The sequence below is a fragment of the Myotis lucifugus genome, unplaced genomic scaffold, assembly GCF_000147115.1.
Source record: "Myotis lucifugus unplaced genomic scaffold, Myoluc2.0 scaffold_61, whole genome shotgun sequence".
Classification (NCBI taxonomy): Eukaryota; Metazoa; Chordata; class Mammalia; order Chiroptera; family Vespertilionidae; genus Myotis; species Myotis lucifugus.
This window is the reverse complement of record NW_005871109.1, coordinates 3,523,000-3,529,405: the sequence shown is the minus strand read 5'-3', so window position 1 is coordinate 3,529,405 and position 6,406 is coordinate 3,523,000.

Sequence of the window (6,406 nt, the reverse complement as noted above, 5' to 3'; positions counted from 1 at the left end):
CAAACATCCAAACTGGTATTTTTTAAAGATAAGTGTTTAACATGATGAAGCTGGACTGGAGTTTGAGGGCAGGGTGGATGAAGTATTGGTAAAACAGGCTATTGCAGTAATACAGGTAGGAAAGCAAGGATAATCCTTTGGGCTAGAATGGAGGTGGTGATGAAGAGAAGATACATCTGAAAGACACTTTGGGAGGTAAAAGTGTACTGTTTATAAATTTATTTAATCATAGTCTTCTCTGGGAAGTAAGGCTGGAGATTAAAAATGGTGGCAGAGTAAGTGGATGCTGCACAGACATGCTCCCAAGAACAAACTGGAATTACAACTAAAATACAGAAAGATTTCCTGAATAATCAACAGAAGACTTGCAGGAGAGAACCCTGATACCTGAGGACCAAAAGTGGAGACCGCATAGAGGCTGGTAGGGGGGTAGAGGCAAGAAAGGGCTGGCCAGACACCTACAGACAGCAACTGAAGTTCCTGAGAGATATCTCAGCTGTGGGCGGTTGCCATTGAGAACTCTGGGATCTAATCCCCAAGCTGGGCCTCCAGCAGAGAGCACCAGAACTGAGAAGGGTACCCACATAACATCTGGCTGTGAAAAGCAGCAGGGTTGCTGTCTGTCAGGGAGAGACAGCTGGAAATTCAGGCATCCTCTTAAAGGGCCAATGCACAAAATATCCTGTGGAGCCACCCACCTTGTGCTCCGGTAGAGGGAGGGCAGAGTGGACTAGAGCTGTGCGAGCAGAAGCCAGGACTGGGGACTCAGGGGATAGAGCTCAGAAGGCAGACACCCCCAGTTTCCTGTGCTGAGTCATTCCCTCATGCAGAGGTGGACATCTTTCCCACATAGACATTTGCCTTACCTGGGGGAAGACAGTTGACCCACCCTATTGGGAAACACCTTGCCCTGAGGCCACTTAAGAGAATAAAAATAGCAATTAGCCTCCAGACAAAAGAAAACTGCTCCATCCTGTTGAAAAAAATCTTTCACCACACCTGAGGATGATTGCCTGGGGCCATTCAAGTGGGAATCCTATCAGTCTGTAGGCAGAGGCAGTTTCTGGAAGCTTTGAGTCTTTGCCTGATCTGATTAGTCAGAAACAGTGTTTGACACTGTCCTGCACTAGAGATTGAGAGGCACAGAGGATCGACCTAATACATAGTCACAAACCCAAACAGACAGCCAAACTGAGGAGACAAAGAAATAACCCCCAAGATTCTTCTCTGCTTTAATCAAAACATTGAGTACTAACTAATGTAATTATATCTGTAATTTATATTTTTTAATTTTTAAATATATATATATTTCTTTATTGACTTCAGAGAGGAAGGGAGAGATAGAGAGATAGAAACATCAATGAAGAGAGAGAATCATTGATCAGATGTCTCCTGCATGCCCCACACTGGGGATCGAGCCCACAACCCAGGCCTGTGCCCTTGGCCAGAATCAAACCTGAGAGCCTTCAGTCTGCAGGCCGACTCTTATATCTGTAATTTAATTAAAACGGTAATCAAAACATATTTTATCAAATTTATAATTTAGTCAAAACTTTGATTACAGCTTTAATCAAATTCTTCAACAATTTTATCAAAGTCACAAATCTATTCTCACTAGTAGCCTGGTGCACGAAATTCATGCACATTAAAAGGGAATTAATTGCCCTAACCGGTTTGGCTCAGTGGATAGAGCATTGGCCTGCAGACTCAAGGGTCCCAGGTTCGATTCTGGTCAAGGGCATGTACCTTGGTTGCAGGCACATACCCAGTGGGGAGTGTGCAGGAGGCAGCTGATCGATGTTTCTCTCTCATCAATGTTTCTAACTCTCTATCCCTCTCCCTTCCTCTCTGTAAAAAAATCAATAAAATATATTTTTAAAAAGGGAATTAATTGGCAGAGATATTTTAATATTGCTATTTGCCTTTTCTCTATAATAGAAGTGTGAGATGAAAGGAAATTAGTAAAATGTATATGAAAATAATATATAAATTTATTAATAAATAAACAGTAACAAAAGGATATAACAACAGAGGCATGATATAAAAACGACAAAAACATGATATGAAAAAAAGAGAAACATGATATAAAAACAACAGTGATGCAAACAATGGCTAATAAAGTGATTAAACTTATTCTAATATCTCCCTGTACACCACATTAAGAGTGAAAACACTTTCAGAGTGCTTGACTAATTTCCCTTATGATGAAGTACTTAGAAATTTAACTGTAACATCACATGCTCTTCAAACTCGAGAAAGCAACATATAACTGACCATGTGCAAAAACGGGTTCAGGTAGGAATATGCCTACTCTGTCTAGAGTTTGTCCTTGTGATTTATTTTTTTTAATTAAATCTTTATTGTTCAGATTATTACAGTTGTTCCTCTTTTTTCCCCCCATAGCTCCCCTCCACCTGGTTCCCACCCCACCCTCTACCCTTACCCCCCCCCCACCACTGTCCTCATCCATAGGTGTATGATTTTAGTCCAGTATCTTCTCACCCCCCCACACACCCCTTCCCCACTGAGAATTGTCAGTCCACTCCCTTTCTATGCCCCTGATTCTATTATATTCACCAGTTTATTCTGTTCATCAGATTATTTATTTATTCACTTGATTTTTAGATTCACTTGTTGATAGATATGTATTTGTTGTTCATAATTTTTATCTTTACCTTTTTCTTCTTCTTCCTCTTCTTAAAGAATACCTTTCAGCATTCCATATAATACTGGTTTGGTGGTGATGAAGTCCTTTAGCTTTTTCTTATCTGTGAAGCTCTTTATCTGACCTTCAATTCTGAATGATAGCTTTGCTGGATAAAGTAATCTTGGTTGTAGGTTCTTGGTATTCATCACTTTGAATATTTCTTGCCACTCTCTTCTGGCCTGCATAGTTTCTATTGAGAAATCAGCTGACAGTAGTATGGGTACTCCCTTGTAGGTAACTAACTGTTTTTCTCTTGCTGCTTTTAAGATTCTCTCTTTGTCTTTTGCTCTTGGCATTTTAATTATGATGTGTCTTGGTGTGGTCCTCTTTGGATTCCTTTTGTTTGGGTTTCTCTGGGCCTCCTGAACTTGTCAGTCTATTTCTTTCACCAGGTAGGGGAAGTTTCCTGTCATTATTTCTTCAAATAGGTTTTCAATATCTTGCTCTCTCTCTTCTTCTGGCCCCTCTATAATTTGGATATTGGTACACTTGAAGTTGTCCCAGAGGCTCATTACACTATCTTCATATTTTTGGATTCTTTTTTCTTTTTGTTTTTCTGGTTGGGCGTTTTCTGCTTCTTCGTATTTCAAATCTTTGACTTGATTTTTGCGATCCTCTAGTCTGCTGTTGGATCTCTGCATAATATTTTTTATATCCTCAAAGGTCTCACTAGATTTATGGAGGATCTCACTAAATTTATCGGCGGTTTCTAGAAAATTCTTGAAAAACCTTAAAAGTGGTTTTGAACTCTATATCCAGTAGTTTGCTTTCCTCCATTTCTGTCATTTGTGACCTGTTTCTTTTTTTTAAAATATATTTTATTGTTGTTGTTTTTTTTTTTACAGAGAGGAAGGGAGAGGGATAGAGAGTTTGAAACATCGATGAGAGAGAAACATCGATCAGCTGCCTCCTGCACACTCTCAACCAAGGTACATGCCCTTGACCGGAATCGAACCCAGGACCCTTGAGTCCGCAGGCCGCCGCTCTATCTATAGAGCCAAACTGGTTAGGGCATGACCTGTTTCTTTGTCTCCGAATTTTGGCTGCTTCCCTGTGTTGGTAGAGTGGCTTTGTGTGCCATGTGTCCTATAGGGCCCAGTGGCTCAGCCTCCCCAATTACCTGAGGTGGACACTCTTGGTACACCCCTTTGTGGTCTGTGTGCACAGTCTTGTTGTAGTTAAGCCTTGATTGTTGTAGGTATCACTGGGAGGAATTGACCTCCAGGTCAATTGGCTGTGAGAATCAGCTGTGTCTACAGTGGGAGAACTTCTGTGCTAGAGACACCCTTCTGGGGCAAGACTTGCTTCAGTGGGGCTTTAGTGCTCACTGAGTCTGCCCCCTGAGTGTGTCCCTTATGGATCTGAGGAGTTGTAATCTGGATGGTCCACTCTGACCACTGGGTACACTGGCTCTTGGATCTCTAAGGAGGTGCTAACTTAGCCTCTGCCTGAGGCTACCCAGCAGGAGCTATGGAGAGATCTGCAGATTTCTCTTCTTTGTTTGGAGTTTGGAGGTGCCCAGATGAGGCCCAGCTGTGAAGCAATGCAAGCCACTGTGGGGCCTTGGGCCTTCTTTTGGATGTTCTGGGTCTCTCTGACCCAGCTGCAGTTAGTTAGGTAATTTTAGATTGCAAAGGGCCAGGGCATTCATATGCAAAAGCCTCTGCACACAGCTTGGTTGGGGCGGGGTCTCAGGGAGTCAACAGGGCGGAGCAAACAGCTATGGCTGATCCTCAGCCCTTCTCTAAGAGGCCCTGGGTCTCAGTGTCCCATGGTAATCGCTGCAAGCATCTCTGAGAGAAAGCCGCCCTCAAGTTCTGCCCAATGCCAGACAGTCCAGTTTCTCCCCATATGAGTTTGGGTCCCCAGAGACTCGCCCAGAACTGGAGTTCAGAGCAGTCAGGAGCTTGTGTCTCCCTCCTGATTGAAAAAGACAGCCGCGTCCTCAGTTGCCAGCTTTTTCCAAGTGCACCTCCATACCTCTGCAATTTACTTCCACACCTCCTCTGAGTCTCAGTGTGCTTTTGTTTTTCCTTCTAGTTGTAGAATTTCCACTCGGCCAGCCTTCCTGTGCTTCTGGATGATGTCTGTTTTGTTTTTCAGTTGTATTTTTGAAGTGGTTGTGCGAGGCAGCAATTTTCGGTGTTTACTTATGCCGCCATCTTTGTTTCTCTGTCCTTGTGATTTATTAATAGTCATCACAAATGCTGGCATCACGGGAAACCATCATTGAATCAATTTAAATGGGAGGCCAGTGTCAGATGGGGACAAATTAATTCTTGGAATTAGAACAGCCTCTCCCTCTGCAGATCCTGTTAATACTTCAGCTTTGATAATGTTAGGTCATAATCTTTTGATAATAAATCTGGTACCATTACAAAGACCCCATTTACTATTGAGATTTCTCAATAGCATGATGATTGCACCCACTTTCAATTTTAACTTATGACACGGCATTCCTGAAGGAGTAATACTATTAAGAAATTCGATGGGAAAATTTTCCTTTTCAGCATCATCTGTGGAATCAATAGAATCATCACTCAAATATGTGTGAAAATCTCTATCAAGTATACCCAAATTTTCTTCATTTAATTTTGTACATGCTCATTTTTTTGGACAAAGAATTTCACCTTTAGATATATGTTTAATATTATCTATCGCAGTGGTTCTTAACCTTGGTTGCACATTAGAATCACCTAGGAATCTTTTTAAAATCCTGATTCCTGGGCCTCATCCTCTGGAAATTGTTTCTTTGTTATGGGGTGGGGCCACAACATTAGTAACAAAGAAACAGAATTAAAACTTTATTGTGGGGAGCTGCTACAGTGTTTTGGACAGGTTCAAGCCTTGGACTGATGAGAGGGCACAGTCCTCTCATTGCCACATGCAAGTCCCAGCTTGGAGGGCAGGGCCCTCCCAGCACAATTATAGCCAACAGCTGTAGTTGTAAGCTTGAACCTATGGTCCAAACACGTGGCCCCACGTGCCTGAGTGATGTGGGCTTGATAGAGTTCAGGTGCATGTAGTTGAGTAGGATTGAAACCCAGGAGAATGTTGTAAACATCTTGGTCACACCCTTACTTTGCCTGTAGCATCTGCTATAAAATAAAGGCATGGCTGTGGGCATGGGCGCTGTCTCTCAGAGAAGCAGCGTCCCACCGAGACCCGGCTTTCATTCTCTTGTCTGTCTTTTCTAAGCCTTTCAGCCGCCCCCACTCAGGTTCACCGCGTGCTGGCGCGGCACACTTTAGAAAGATCTGCCTCCTCTATCCGAGGCTGGGTTCCTGCCTCAAACCCCACCCTTACAGGCAACAGCTCTGGAAAACAGCTTGGGGGAGGGTGCAGTGGTTGCCAAGACAACGCCTGCAGGACTGACTTCCTTCCGCTTGGTCGGGGAGGTTCTTCTGGACGTGATGAACACCACCCATAGTTTTTTTTGTTTTTTGTTTTTTTATATTTCATTGATTTTTTACAGAGAAGAAGGGAGAGGGATAGAGAGTTAGACACATCGATGAGAGAGAAACATCGATCAGCTTCCTCCTGCACACCCCCTACCAGGGATGTGCCGGCAACCAAGGTACATGCCCTTGACCGGAATCCAACCTGGGACCCTTCAGTCCGCAGGCTGAAGCTCTATTCCCTGAGCCAAACCAGTCGGGGCCATAGTTTTTATATAAGTAGAAGATATGCTTCAAAGAA